This window comes from Ochotona princeps, chromosome 9 (assembly GCF_030435755.1).
Source record: "Ochotona princeps isolate mOchPri1 chromosome 9, mOchPri1.hap1, whole genome shotgun sequence".
Lineage (NCBI taxonomy): Eukaryota > Metazoa > Chordata > Mammalia > Lagomorpha > Ochotonidae > Ochotona > Ochotona princeps.
In genome coordinates, this window is record NC_080840.1 from 26,083,419 (window position 1) to 26,100,160 (window position 16,742).

Consider the following 16,742-nt stretch of genomic DNA (forward strand, 5'->3'; position numbering starts at 1 on the left):
TGGTGAGAAGCTAAAATCAGGAGCCAGAGCTGGGAATGGAACCCTGACAGGCAACTATCCTAACAACAAGACTAAATACTCCCATGCTAAATGTTTTAACTCATTACTCATGTAACATCAAAACTTACTCATATGTCATTGCTTAGTGAATAATTTATTTAAATTATTGTAGGACTGGAAGGAAGAATTGATTATACTATTCCTTAGAAGCTCATGTTTGCCAATGTATTATGGTAAACAAATGTATTTGCTTAGCTCCTTATTATGTATATCCTGGGAAATTTAGGACATGCAACAGATTATCAGGTATTCCTTAGCATGGTAGGAAAATGGAAAGGCTTTAAGGTTCAGAAATCCCTGAAGTCCCAGTCCCAGTCCCAATTAACTTTGCCTTGCTTCTTCAAACTTTCCTTCTCTGTATACTTAGCACCCTGTTAATTTCCCAATTTTTCACTAACAAAAGACTGTTGGCAGAGTAACCAAATTTTTATTAAAATATTTGGGGAGAGAAAATATGCCCAACAGAGAACAGGAAAATAACTGTCTATTATTAGTCATTAATTTAATTATTAACACTTACTTAAATCCTTCCTTGGCCCCCCAGCCCCCAGCTGATGACAGAGGGCATCTACCTTGTCCAATTGGGTGTTACTGTGGATAATTCTTGCTCCAGTGTCAAGCACTGGTCAGAGCTCTCTGTCCCCACCTGGTACATACCTCCAGATATTCACTAAAAGAGCAGATACTGTAGGAATCATAATTCCATCAGTCTCTTATTTAAGTGTACCACAACATGCTGGTACAGACAATGTCAGACAGTTCAGCATCCCATTGTCTACACATTTCCAACAGTTTCATTGAGGATTCATCTTTTGTCTGGAAGCAGGGATGCATGATGCATTATACCCCCACATCTGGATACAAAGGACTGTACTATTGTAGCAAAATGGAGAAAATCTGTCGAGGGGTCAAAGTTACAGGGAAGAATCCCAGTCTATACGAAATTGCACCACATAATTCAAAAATTCAAAATAAAAATATATTTTAAAAAAGAGTACATTTCAAATATAAAAGTACTCAAAGGAGAAACTGAAAAAATGTTTCCACAGGGACACAAATGTTGAAATATAAGACATACATACAGAAGATAACATGATTCTCCAGAAGGAATACAAAATACTTCAATATTAGAATATGAAGATAAAGAGATTGATGAAATGCCTGAAAAGAAATTCAGAAGGATGATCATAAGATTACTCAAAACACAGGGAGAAGCAAATATGTGAGTTTTTTAAAAATCCATATACAACATGGATAAGAAATTCTGCTGGGAAATAGATAGTGAAGTGATATGAGAGTAAAATCTTAGAAATGAGGAATCAGCACATCAATAAAGAATAAAGTGCAAAGTCTTAGTAGACACAGGAAATCAGTAAAGAGACTATCTGAACTAGAAGACAAAACTGGAATGTTTTGGGAAAAAAATAGAAAAATCACAAATAGTGATAGCAATTGATGGAATATCTTCAAGTGACCAAACACACATGTTTTAAAAGTTTCTGGGGTTTGGAAAAGGAGCATGAATTAGAAACCATATTCAGTGAAATAAGATATGGACAGCTAAGTAGAAAAAGAAAGAAATATGGACCAACATCTCTTATGAGTATAGATATGACAGTTCTCAACAACATGTTAGCTAAGTAAGTCCAACAGTACATCAAAACGACCATTCTCCCAGATCAAGTGGGATTTATCCATGGTATGCAGCGGTGGTTCAACATACATAAATCAATAAATATTATATATCATATAAACAAGTAGTAGGAGAAAAAGCCACATCTCAATAGGTGTAGAGATGAGATTTGATAAAATAAAACATCCTTTCATGACAATAAACAAACAGATTGGGTATGGAAGGAAGATTCCACAACACAATCAAGACAATATATGAAAAACCCACAGCCAGTATCCTCCTGAGTGAAGAAAAGCTGGAAGCATTTTCACTAAGATCTGGAACCAGACAATGGTGCTCACTTTAAACATTTCTATTCAGTACAGTTCTGAGGAAATGGAAAAGGAGGAAGTCAAATAATCCCATTTTGCAGATAATGTGATCATATACACAGGGAAACTAAAATTATACAAAAGGAATACTGGAACTTCTGGGAGAATTTGGCAAAGTATAGGATATAAAATCAATACACACAAAGCATGTACACAAAAACACAATGCCAGAGTTGAGAAACAACTTGTAAGATCAGTCCCATCCACAAAACAGCAACAAATATAAATACCTTGGTACATATTTAACCAAGGATGTGAAAAGCCTCTGCAATAACAATTGCAAAATGTCAAGGAAATGACTATTAAAAGACATAGAAACTGGAAAAATCTTTCATTTTCATGTATTGGAAGAATTAGTATCATCAAAGTGTCCATACCATCCAATGCAATTTACAGATTCAGTGGGATCTTATTTAAAATGCAAAGACATTTCTCTGACTAGAAAAACTACTTTAAAATTCATATGAAGAAACAAGATTCTCTGATTTATAAAGCAATCCTAAATAATAAAAGAAGGCATCCCAATACCAGATTTGATGATATTTCAAAGCATTTGTAATAAAAATCCTGGTACTTTCACAAGGATAGATCTGTGGACCAATGGAACACATTAGACTCCAGAAATTAATGCAGATTTACAACCAACCTAACATTTGACAAATGAGCAAAAATCACTCCCCGGAGAAAGGACACTTTCCAACAAATGGTGTTGGAAAAAATGGAATTCTACATCTGGAATGTAAAACAAGACCTCTGCCTTACGTTCTATACAAAAATGAAATCACAGTGGACCAGGAATCTAAATCGGATGCCTGAAACTCTCAGATTACTAGAGGGAAACACAGGGAGACACACGATGGCATTCACCTAAGCAAAGACTTGGAAAAGATTCCAGTATCACAGCCCATAAAGGCAAAAATAGACATATAGGATTATGTCAAGCAGAAGAGCCTCTGCACAGCAAAGCAAACTCTGAACAGAGTTGAGACAACTGATGGAGCTGAAGAAGTACTTGAAAACTCTTCATCTAATTAAGGATTAATATCCGGGATAATATAAGGAGCCCAAGACACTCAATAGCAACAAAAATCAAAATATAATTAAGAAATAGGCTATTGATTTTAATGGGCATTGTTTTTTGAAGAATGAGATACAAATGACCAGCAGACACATGAAATGATAATCGGGATCACTAGCTTTCAGGGAGGTGTAAATAAAAACCACAATGAAGTTTATCCTTATCTTGGTTATAACGGTGATCATCCAAAAACCAAAAACTAGCAAATGCTAGCAAGGATATGGGGGGCAAAGGTGTCTGAGTACACTGTCACAGGGAGTGTAAATGAGAACAACCATTATAGAACGTAGTAAGGAGGTTGCTCAGAAAAATGAAATGTGATCCTTCATGACCCAACCCTTCCGCTCCTGGGATTTTACCCTAAGGAAGTGAAATCATCATATGAAAGAGTTATCTGTACCCCCATGATTATAATAGCTCAACTGACAATGCTAAATACATGGCATCAACTCAGATGTCCATCATCTCATGAGTGGATAATGAAATTATTTCAGATGTATGCAATAGAATACTGCCCAACAATAAAAAGAATGAAATCCTGTCTTTCTCAACAAAATAGACAGAATTTGAAACAATTATGTGTAGTGAAAAAAATGGCTATTCCCTAAAAGAAACATTTTCCCTGATTTGTGGTAGCTGATAAGAGAGTACAAAAAAGGTAAGTATGTAAGCAAAATTGATATCTTGAGATTTGGTGTTGATTTATAGCCCTTGTCTATATTCTAGAGGAACAATGTTTTTTTCTAATTACTAGGTTGAATTATTTATCTAGTAGAGTGTTAAGTTTGCAATTTTAAAGTGAATGGAAAATTTTGCCACTGTAAAACTTAAAAGAAAAATAAGAAAGGGAGGAGGAGAGGGAAGGGAGTGAGGGTAGGGTGAGAAAATAGCTTGCTCTTAAAACTGGGTATGTAACACATGAAATTTATTTTTTATATAAATTTTATCTTTATATAAATATTTCTTTTATATAAATATCTTATATAAGCATATTTATTTATTTTATATAAATATTTTAAAGTCAATGGTGACTAATACAATTTTTATTTTATTTTTAATATTATTTACAAAGTTCAGTTGGATGCACACCCATGAGAGCCTCCGATCAGGGTGGGGAGGGTCAAAGTATGGAGGAAGATAGATGTGACCAACGTTTCAGCTCTTTTCTGTCTCACATGTCCATCGGTGGGGTGGAGAGGAGATGAAGAGGCCACTGTTTTCCACCAAAATATATTAGCCTAAGGGGTGGGAGATGTTTATTTGATGATGCCTTAGAGCACCATCATATGGGCGAAAACGGTTTGAGGGTGATACTTGAGAGGTCTGATAATTTTGTGACAATGTCAGCTTTATTGCACCAAGTTGAGAAAAATCTTTCCACACTCTGATGGATGACCAAGTCCACTTTAGTGCATCCACACACAGGCCCAGGAATATGTTGCAAAGCTTGGCAAGAAGAGTTGCCAACCTGTTCTGCTTTCCAACCTAGCAAGGAAGTTTTTCATGTTCCCCTACCTGACCGATTGCCAGCCACGGATCCTGTGTGTGCCAAGGCATGCTGTAGCCCAACCTAACAAGACCGACCTCCAAGTTCTGATACTCAGCAGCAGGTACTAAGGCCTAGCTCAACAGAGCCACACCCATTCCAGCTCTCCCCACATACTCTCTGCAGCATTCCCTGCCTTCCTCGTGTGTCTTTTAAAAAAGAAAATAAAATATGCAGCCATGTTGACATATTGGTACAGTTAATAGAAATTTGGCATTATCCAAGTCAAAAATGCTCACTCATCTTGGCTGCTTTTCTCCCTGCAAGTTGCTTACAGCCGGGGGGGAGAAGACCAATTAAAAAAAAAGTACCAGTGTCAGAAAAAAAAAAAAAGAAAGAAAAATACCAATGTCAACATCTATCTAAGATGGCGACTGTGGAACTGGAAGCCACCCCTGCTTCTAATCCCCCTCCTACAGAAGAGGAGAAAACAAAATCTAATCAGGAGGTTGCTAACCCTAAACACTATATTAAATATTCTCTGCAGAACAAATGGGCACTCTAGTTTTTTAAAAATGATGAAAGCAAAACTTGGCAAGCAAACCTTTGACTGATCTCCAAGTTGGTTACTGTTGAAGACTTCGGGGCTCTGAACAACCATATCCACTTGTCTAGTAATTTAATGCCTGGCTGTGACTACTCACTTTTTCAGTATGAGCCTAAGTGGGAAGATGAGAAAAACAAGTGGGGAGGACGATGGCTAATTACATTGAACAAACAGCAGAGACAAAATGACCTCAATCACTTTTGGCTAGAGACACTGCTGTGCCTTATTGGAGAATATTTGGATGGCTACTGTGATGAGCAGTTGTTAATGTTAGAGCTAATGGTGATAAGACAGCAATATGGACTATTGAATGTGAAGACAGAGAAGCTGTTACACACAAAGGAAGGGTAACACGGAAAGTTAGGACTTCCTCCAAAGATAGTGGCTGATTATTAGTCCCATGTAAACACAGCTGCTAAGAGTGGCTCCTACCACTAAAAATAGGTTTGTTGTGGGACCCAGCACGGTAGCCTAGTGGCTAAAGTCCTCGCCTTGCATACGTCAGGATCCCATATGGGCACGGGTTCTAATCCCAGCAGCCCTGCTTCCCATCTAGCCTCCCTGCTTGTGGCCTGGGAAGACAGTTGAGGACAGCCTGAAGCCTTGGGACAATGGACCCATGTGGGAGACCTGGAAGAGGCTCCTGGCTTCTGGCTTCAGATCGGTTCACCTCTGGCTGTTACGGCCACTTGTGGGTAAATCAATGGATGGAAGAACTTCCTCTCTGTCTCTCCGCCTCTCTGTACATCTGACTTTGCAATGAAAATAAATAAATCTTTTTTTAAAAAAATAGGTTCGTTGTTTAAGAAGTCACCTTTTGAGTATTCTCGTTGGAAGCTGTGTCTAGCAATCGAGATTTGGGAGCTGAACCAAAGCCTCTTCAAAAGCAGAGTGGACTGCGTCTAAATTTTATTTCCAGCTAAATGTTGCTAAGATATAGAAGACGTCTCATTCACCTTTGCCTTGTACTTCTGTGTTCATTTTTTTTTTAATTTTTGGTTATGTCCACTATCCCAATCAAAGAATTACAGAGTATACATCGTCCCCACAATCCATGTGTGTTCCTGGCCCACTCCATAATAATTTAACACAATTACACACACAGTTTACCCATCCACAATATTCAAAAAAGAACTTGCATTTCTATACCTTACATGAAAAATACTGTTTCTGTTCCATTGTATGCAGGAGCATATTTTGCTGGTTTGAAAGAGGAGGATGCATAGTTTTCTGGCAATTGACCTTGTTTCTTTTTATAGCATCATCTTTGTTGAACTTTTGCTGATGGCTGCTAGATTTTGTTTCCCTATTTGATAACATTAGTGGTTCTGATTTCAGTTCCTCATTTGTTTTGCTTTTGTTTTTTTTTCTCCTATAATATCAGTGAAGGATCCAAGAATATGACACAAAGTTGGAGTAAACAGGAATTTTGTGCAAGAAAATATCAATATCTTGGCCCTCTCTTCTTATTTAATTGATCTGTGATGATTTTAATATAAAAGCAGAACCACACCCTGTGTCTTCATTTTTCAGCTATCTTCTTTGTTGTGTTTTGCTTGAGGGGGATTAAAAAAAATAAGCCTTGCTTCAAGCTGGAAGTCTCCTGATGCAAGTTTAGCTAAGGCCATTTTATTTATGGTTTGCATGGCATTATCTTTTCCGGGTTGTATATGGAGAAGTTTCCTTAGTATCAAAAGGCTACTTCAAGAAACATGTGAAGAGGTGTTTTAAACTTTGTCCGGGCAAACGTCATGGGCAGATCAGCAACAAAATGCTGAAATGAAACCATCTGGAACTTAAAGGGTTCTATCTGCAGAAGAAGGTGCAATTTTCAAGCCACTTTATAAAATACTGCTGTCTTTGATTTAGTGCAAAATAATATTTATACAGTGATTTGTCATGAAGTCCTGTGCTGTTTGGTAAGGGGAAATGCACAGAAATGGCTTGAGCATGGGAGAAAGAAAACGGATGAAGGGCTTCAGCGAAATAGGCACTAGTGAATAGTCTGCATTTACTGTTGTTTCCCATTAGGTACAATCAATAGTTGAAAAGAAAATGTATTCATACATTAGATTCTCAGGGTCACAGCAAATGTAGAATAACTGCAACAGCAGAATTCTTTGGTCATTTAATGTGATACTAATGCAAAGAGAGCAAATTCAATGTAGTTCACAGGTACAGTTGTAAGAATATAATGATACTTGCTTTTTTCTCCTTTCTTCCTCCCTTCCCCTTCCATCCACCCATCTTTGCTTCCTTCCTTCTTTTACTTTTTTCAATTTTTAAGATGACAATTAAGTTTGGGATAACATATTTAATGGGCCACTAAAGAGTTCAACAAGTGAAAAATGAAATGATCACAGTTCAGCAGGAATATAGGCAAGTGCTATAAACAATAGTCAAATGAAAAGATGCCTATTTCATTCATACATAGCAAATATTAATATAATCACAGATCATAAAAGTATATCTGCACATACTAACTACCACAAATATGAAAAACACATAACATTCTCTGCATCTGGGAGAGACGGAGGAGGTGAAGGAAGGGAAGTATTTTTATACTGTTAAAATTGTACCTATTGGGACCAGTGGGGTGGCTCAACTGGCTAATCCTCCATCTGTAAGCACCAGCATTCCATATGGGTGTTGGTCCGTGTCCTGGTTGCTGTCCATCCAGCTCTCTGCTTATGACCTGGGAAATCAGTGGAGGATGGCTCAAAGCCTTGGAACTCTGAACCCACATGGGAGACCCAGAAGAAGCTCCTGACTCCTAACTTTGGATCAGCTCACGTCAGGCCATTGCAGCCATTTGGGTAATGATTTAACAGATATAAGATTTTTCTCTCTGTGTCTCTGCTTCTCCCTCTAAATCTACCTTTCCAATAAAAATAAATATTTAAAAAATATACCTATGAGTTACATTGATTCTGTTCTGTTTGTATTAATATCATATTAACATGAGAGTTGTGTGGTAATGCTTATGCATTTTCCATGACTCTGAGAATCTAATGTGTTAATAAATTCCCTTTTGAACGAGCGTCTTCAAAATATTCATGAAAAAAATGTGTTACCAATAAAATCTTTGCATGGATTTAGTTTTTTTAAATCAAAACAAATACCTTTGCTTTGATATACATCACAGACTTTTTGGAGTTCTCTCATATCTATTTATCTTACATTTTGCTGAATTTCTCACATCTGTTTTTACATTTGCTGAGTTTATCTTCATTTGCGTTTTATTGGTTAGTTCCTACACTGAGTTTTCCTTTCAATTTGTATTTTTTTTGTCTCTAGCACTACATTTATTTTTTCAAAACTATCTCTTTTTAAAATTTTAAATGTTTTCACTTAAGAAACAAATAGGGAGAGACAGAGAAAGATAGAGAGAAATCTTCTATGACTGATTCATTCCCAAATGCCCGCAACAGCCTCGGATTGGGCCAGACTACAGCTGAGACCTGGAAGTTCAAACCAGGTCTTCTCCCCATCGAGAAGGAACCCAAAGACTAGAGCCGTCATTGCTTCCTACCAATGTCTGCATTTGCAGGAAGCTTGTGTCAGGAGTTGAGGTTGGTGATAAAACTCAGGCACTCTGAAAGAGGATGCAGGCATCCCGACTGCCAGTCCAAGCGCTCACCCCTACTGGGTGGGCGTCATCTTCTTCTCTCTCTCCTTTTTTAGAAGATATTATCCTTATGATTTTAATTTATTCCTTGCTTATAGCTTTGAACATTTAAAGAAAATTTAGCTTCACATGTTCTGTTTTACTACTGATTTTAACATGAATTCTCATGATTGTTGAGACTTCTGGTCTGTTTCCTTGAGTGTTTCAAACAGCAGACTTTGACAATTTCTGTGTAGAAAATTGCTTCCCAGGCATCAGGGTTGTGAATATAACAACTGTGGGTGGTTTATACCTGACTTTCCCAGTTCTATTGGTTCTATCAGCCAGTTTTTGTAACAATTTCTTGACTCAAAGTCTCAGTCACACAGCCTCTTGAAAGGCCATTTGACAGTAGTTCCTACCCAGTGCAACAGCTTCAGATTGACTCTCGTCATTTATAGCACCATATCGTTTCCTTTTGTATTTAAGCTTTCATTTTCTTTTTTTTTTTTAAAGATTTTTATTTTATTTTTATTACAAAGTCAGATATACTGAGAGGAGGAGAGATAGAGAGGAAGTGGAGCTGCCGGGACTAGAACCAGCGGCCATATGGGATCAAGGCGAGGACCTTAGCCACCAGGCCACGCCGCCGAGCCCAAGCTTTCATTTTCTATGCATGTGTCTAATTATATCTATTCAGAGGTACAGTATATTTGAAGCAACAGGTGGGGAGTGCTAATCGGCCACACCGACATCATATTTATGATCCCACATAACCAATGTGACTTACTTTGCAGACTCATTTGCTTTTCTTCCATTAAACAAAATGATAGATCACATAGCCTATCTTCAAGATATAGCTTTGATACCTTTTGTTCTTTCCTTACAAGTACCATGATTTTTCTCAAATGGCAAATCTACGAAAGAGAATCATTGTGCTGTGTGTAGATACGCACTAAGATCACTGGAAAATGAAACTGAGCGGAGGACTGCACACGGAGTATCCAAGGAGGCCAATGACAGGAAAAATATCTTTCTCCAAGTTAGCAGCTAGGTTTTGTTTTGGCAATTCTGTATCATGGATTTAAACTCAAATGCAACTTCCTTATGGGCTTAGCAAAGACAGACATCCAAGTCGTCAAATTGCCACACCTGTAAACTAGGAATTTGTAATGCCAGTTTTATTTATTGTACCCAAATATCAAGAAAACGGAGGGACTTTTGGCACCAGATCATTATCTGCAGTTTCTTGACTTAATACTTGGCTAGGTGCACTCTCAAGCATGAAGTGTAATGAGAAACTTTTGTGAGTGTGTGTGTGTGTGTGTGTGTGTGCAGAAGGCATCGAATTATGAACTATAAAAATGATGTGGCAAGAAGGTGCTAGAAGAAATGTTCAAACATTGATATGATTTATGAACATGTGGCAAACAGATGTGGCAGAGTAATAGGGACACCATCTCTTTTTATAAATTGGAATCACGTTTGTGTCTTTCTCATACCATTACCAACCCAGGTTCATAATATGCTTTATTAAAATTCTCTGCAGGGCATATGAATGATTAATAATTGTTGATGACAGAAATTTGATTTCAGTAGGCTGTGCAGTGAAAGATAAATACAACAGTGCTGTTTTAACCTCTGTATATTATGGTTATTAGAGTGAGGCTTCTTTGTAAGATGGTTTGTGTTGAGATTATGTGTGATTTATGGAAATGTCATCAATGACCCTGATTGTGGAAAAACTCTTAAAAATTTGTTTTAATCATCACTTTGGCTTCAGTTGTCACAAGGGAAAAACATTTGGGGAAAAAAACATAGTATTTGGTTAAAAGATGCCTCAAATAAAATAAAATAAACATTAACTATCCAGGAATAAAATACAAAGAAAATCCTGAGGTAGATACTGTAAAGTTAAATTTACTTGTAGCCAAATCTAACTATGGTGGTAGAGTAGACATGGACAGGAAAATACTGATATACTGGGTTCCAGTTCTTTTCCCTAATATGACATTTCTGGAAATTTTAGACAAAGTTGTTTAATTCCTTCTAGCTTTTTCATGAGAAAAATTATTTCAAAATGTCTGTCATTAAGTTTGAAAAAACATTTAATAAAACATTTACATAAGCAGTACATGTATGTGGCAAGAAATATAAACAGTTCACATATGTTTATATTAAAAATTTGGTTTTTCTCTTATTCTTACCAAATCTTCAACTTTATTTGTCTATAATGAATTACTTTTAGCTCAAGCTTATTAAAGGCAGAATATTATAAACTAATTTCCAAATGGGTATATTGAAATTAACACAAATTGCAATTAACATCCTACACTATTTTCCTAAGTTAATAAACATTTGTAAACTTGATCATTATAACTAAGTTGTGAAATTTCTACCTCATTCCAGTGAAATGTTTGGAGAAATCTTGAAAGGATAAAGGGAAAAAATGCAAACTAACGCTGACTTCCTTCTGATTACTGATTTGGGAAATTTTGCTTTGAGGTTTTTATCTTGTCCAGCAGACCCAAAAGAACATGTAGCTTCAAGTCGTGATATGCAGTATTCTGAATGTTTCTATTTCTCACAAGTAAGAAGATGACTGGCAATTGTTTGAATGGAATTTAGAAAGATTGCTGGCTGATCCTGCCATCCCATAAAATTCTATAGGAGGAGGTATAGGGCAAGGCTGTGCTTAGTGTGTGTAGTTAAAGGAGAGGAAGAACTGAGAATTCACATGCTTTATGTTTTGTCTTTATTTTTCATTCAGTTAGAGTAAATTGTAAAGACAGTAAAAAAGGGAAAAAAGAGAAATAAAACATACATGGTAACAATATCATAATTCAGTTGAGAAATAATCCAGAAGATGGACTTAACCACCTCAGAAAATTGGGTGGGGGGAAATTCAGGCGTCTAAATGGAAGTTTGGTGTTTTGACTGCCTAGCTCTGTTCAATTCATCAGCTTCCCTCTCACCTCAGTGAATAATAACTAGTAGTCCAGTTTGCTTGATTCTCAGAGAATGTGTAAGAAAGCTTCCTTGAAAAAGAAAGGGCAAGTGTTGTCACATTTTTGTTTCTTTTTGGTGTTTTCCCCTAAGTCTGAAGTTGGGTTGACACATTTAAGCTTAAATAACTGGAAAGTCTCTTGATTTGTTTCTGAATTAAAGTTGGGACTGACAATTGAAGAATGATTTACAATTCTTGGAGTACTTTGTGGATTTGGTTTTTAAAGCCAGTTTTAATATTCCAACTACTTGAAAGTAGAGTTTGAATAATAGCTAGTGATTTTTGAAATGTAGAATTTGTCCAATTTTGAGTCAATACTCAAGCTAATATATTTTCAACATGTAAGCTATTATCATCAGTTATCCTAGTAACCAGTAGGTAAGCAAATACTCATCTCTTAAGTTATAACATAATTTGGTACTCAAAGATTTAACACTATAGCAAATAGACTTGACTGAGCAAGTGTTATAACCCTGATAGAGTTCACATTCATTTTAATATGGTCCCATGCTGATAGCAAGTATTTGAAGAACTTACCAGTGCAAATCTTGAGAGAGAAGGAGGGGGAGCCACATCATCTTGTATGTTTTCTCAGAACAAAAAGTAATACAGGGCCCGATATGGAGCCTAGGCTAAAATCCCTCGTCTTGCATGTGTCAAGATCCCATACGGGCACCAGTTCGTGTCCCAGCTGCTCCACTTCCCATCTAGCGCCCTGCTTGTGACCTTGGCAAGCAAAAGAGGATGGCCCAAAGCCTTGGAACGCTGCATCCATGTGGGGAACACGAAGGAGGCTCTGGATCCTGGCTTCAGATCGGCTCAGATGCAGCCATTGGCCATTTGGGAGTGAACCAGTGGATAAAAGATCTTTGTCTCTGTCTCCCCTTCTCTCTGTAAATTTGACTTTCCTATAGAAACAAATAGGTCAACTCTTGACTACTCCTAAATAACTTGAACAAAATATTACCTGCATCTTCTCTTTTTTCTGGAAATTATTAAGTGTTGAAGATGAGAAGATTTTAGTATGGACAAACCACAGAAAGAATAATAAGCACTATCCTTGACTTTCAGTAACTACCACTGTAGATAAAGCTACTTCAAAAAATATGATACAATATGGCCGTTTAACAGAGCTGGGTGTGCACAATTTGACAGAAGTACAAAGGAAGAAAGGACTTGCTCCCTTGACTTTCTGTAATAGTTACATATACTGTGTCTCACGTTGAATGTGAATGAGGAGCCTGGGAAAAAATGCTGGACTGGGCATGGAGGTCTTTGGGCTGAGACACTCGAAAGGTTGCTTGAATCCACATTCCAGAGGGCCCTTTGTTAAGAAATCTGCTTGTGTTCACTATATAAGCAGTGAAAAACTGTTTAAATTTTTGCAAGCACAGAAACTGACATTGGCAGTTTTGAGTTTACACAAACCACTCAGTATTACAAAAGATGAACTGAGGTGAACAAGGCTCTAATGAGGAAGAGAAAGCAATTGATGAAGCTATTGAGATGATGAAAACCTAAACCTCTTCTCCCTGCAGAGGCAGTGGATGTGCAGAGGATGGAGATGGTAATTATGTTTCTCAACCCCAGACTCCACTGTCTGTATCTGTCACTATGCCCAATCATTCCCCACCTCTGGAAAACTCTTCCTCTTAACTGGTTGCACATTCATTTACTGAATTTAAAAGTTACAATAAGGAAAAATAAACATTTTTCATGTATTTCAGATATACAGAAGCTCTGAGGACCAATAGGATCATACGACCCAGTTTGGGAAATAAAAATTAATACTCATGGAAACTTGAGTGTAGTCTTCATATTGATTCATGTAGCCGTGGTTTCCTGACTAATCAATGTTTCATTGTGCAACATACCAAGATTTACATATCATCTCTTCCTCATCCCATTTTTTTTCCCATAGCCATTCTTTGCTTATCATAAGTAACCCTGTTATGCACAGCAACAGGGTGTCACTCTCTACACAGGTGTGAATGTTGTTAGGTATGAACATGAAAGCAAAGTTGCTGTCATAGTGTGCACATTCACTTTCATTAAGTATTGACTCTAATTACACTTTCACAAGAATACTGAAAATTTTTAAATTAAAATTTTTTGCTCCCAATTCTTATTTGTAAAAGGGGAAATTTTCTTACATTTTTGTAGATTCAGTTTTAAAAACATTATATTTCTTTACCTACTCTCTCTCCATTCCTCCCACCCTCCCTTATCCTTACTGTCTTGCTTACTTTTTTTTTTAGAGTTATTTATTATTACTGCGAAGTTGGGTATATATACAGAGGAGGAGAGACAGAGAGGAAGATCTTCCTTCTGATGGTTCACCCCCAAGTCACCTCAATGGCTGGAGGCGAGCCAATCCGAAGTCAGGAGCTTCTTCTGGTTCTTTCACGCGGGTGCAGGGTCCCAAGGCTTTAGGTCGTCCTCGACTGCTTTCTCAGGTCACAAGCAGGGATCTGGATGGGAAGCAGGGCTGCTGGGATTAAAATCAGCATCCGTATGGGATTCTGGCGCATTCAAGGAGAGGACTTTAGCCACGAGGCCACAGTGCTGGGCCCATGCTTTCTTTTAATTGTTTCAATGACATATTCTCCTTTTTTTTTTGAGAAAAAAAGCAATGTAGTAGAAATTATACAATGACTGTAAACAATAATTGAAAGGAAAAATGACCAGTTTTGTTCATATACAATTTATTGTAAAATAATCATATATCATTAGAACTGTAAGAGTATAGTATTTAACCACTGGTTTGACAAAAGTATAAAAAAAACTTTACAAAAAGATTTATTTATTTGAAAGGCAGAGTTTACAGAGATGCAGAGAAACACACATACACACAAACACACCGTGTTTCTTCCACTGGGTCACTTTCAAAACCATATATTTTGTAATACTGATACACAAAAGCCTTGTTTTCTTTCTTTTTTTTTTCCATTTATAAGGGAGAACACAGTATTTGTCCTTCTGTATAAGGCTGTTTCACTCACTGTGTCCTCTAGTTGTGTTTGTTTTGTTGCACATTGTATAGTTAAATCCTTAAAGTCAGTTTAAGAAAGCTATGGCTCATCTACTCCATGGAATACTACTCAGCTATTAAAAAAAACAAAATGTAGTTCTTTGTGGCCAAATGGGCCAAACTGGAAACCATAATGCTAAGGGAAATGAGCCAATCACAAAAGGTTAAATACCACATGTTTGCCTTAATTTAAGATGATATGATGTTATGTATAACATGTTATGTTTTGAATGTTATATGTTGTGTATAAACTAAAATTGAAATGTCAATGAGGTGGTCACAGACGGTGGTTAAGAACTTGCATTTACTTTTAACATATTGGTTACTCATTACTATGTCAATTAATTCCATAATGATGTAAATTTTTGCTGATGGTATGTTGGAGCTTTCAATTGACTGGGATGATACTCTGCTGGCTCTGTCTTCAGACCAGAGAGGGTATACCTAAGAAGCCATTGAACTTGACTGGACAATAAGATGCTGGACTCTATGTTTGGTATATGCTTGCAATGGGGGAATCTCAACTGAACTTGAACTGTGGTTATGCAACAAGGTGGAGGAATCCACCATGGTGGGAGGGTTTGGGGAGGGGTGGGGAGAACCCAAGTACCTATGAAACTGTGTCACATAATACGATGTAATTAATGAATTAAAAATAATAAATAATTTTTAAAAAAGTAAATAAAATAAATGTTACAGTCCTCACAATGCAGATTTGCTAAGCAACTGTTGCCAGATTGGGTCAGATCTTGTAAACCATTTGGGTTTCTTTAACATTTTGCTTTAAGTGAGCTGAGTAATTTTGAGTAGAAGGGTGAAATTCTCTGATTTGTCTGGATCACTTTGGACTTAGAGTTGAGGATAGATTACAAGGAAGCCAAGTGAAAAATAAGACCAGTTAAGTGTCTCTTAGGGAATTTACTCAAGATAACGTGGACAATTAAGCCAGGATGGTAGCAGTCGGAGGAGTGAGAATTGAAGGTATATCTAGACTCAAGATATGCTTAGCATATGGGACATACTAAAACTAGTCAATGGCTTTGTTGTTGAATTGTATGCGGGTTGTATAAGAAATGATTCCAAGATTTTGGCATGAGTAACTGAAATAATTCAGTTGCCGATTACTAATTGGGAAGACTATAGGAAGAGAATGTTGGAGTGAAGATTAGGAGTTAGCTTTAGGTTTGATATGTTTAAGGGAACTATTAGATATCCACTTGACTTTTGGATATCCAACAGTGAGTCTAGAGTGAATATGATAGTTCAGAACAAGAGTATAAATTTTGGAATCATCGAATAGAAAATATTTAAAACTCTGAAACTAGAGGACATCACCAGAGGAGTAAGAGGAGAAAGAGATCCTTGCACTAAGCCCCTCTATATTTAGTGGGAGGTAAGAAGAAACTGAGTAAGGAAAAGAACAGAGGAGGAAAGCTAAGATACTGGCTATGCCAGAAGTCTAATAAAACAGACATGCTTTACTTAGAGATTTTTCATTCACCACATATACAAATGGTGGTCCCATAAGATTATATCGGTAGTGCTGTCGTTACCATCTTAGCTTTTGTGAATGCACTCTGTGATATTTTCACAATGATGAAATCACATAACTATGCTGGCTGATAACTGATCATCACATGGTTAAGAACTTAGATTTGAGGAGCTGGCACAGTGGCATAACAAGCTGATCCCATGCTTCCATGTCAGTGTCACGTATGCATATGGGTTTGAATCCTGGTTTCTTCACTTCTAATCCAGCTCCCTGCTTATGGCCTGGGAAGGCAGCAGAGGATGAATTAAGTCCTTGGGACCCTGAAATCACATGGGAGACCAGGAAAGCAGCTCCTGGATCCTGGCTTCAC

At 37.1% G+C, this 16,742-nt stretch overlaps 1 pseudogene; it reads left to right on the forward strand.

Moving 5' to 3' along the window:
- The first annotated feature begins 5,055 nt into the window (after positions 1-5,055).
- On the forward strand, positions 5,056-5,710 carry LOC101525336 (eukaryotic translation initiation factor 4E-like; annotated as a pseudogene).
- Positions 5,711-16,742: the final 11,032 nt, after the last annotated feature.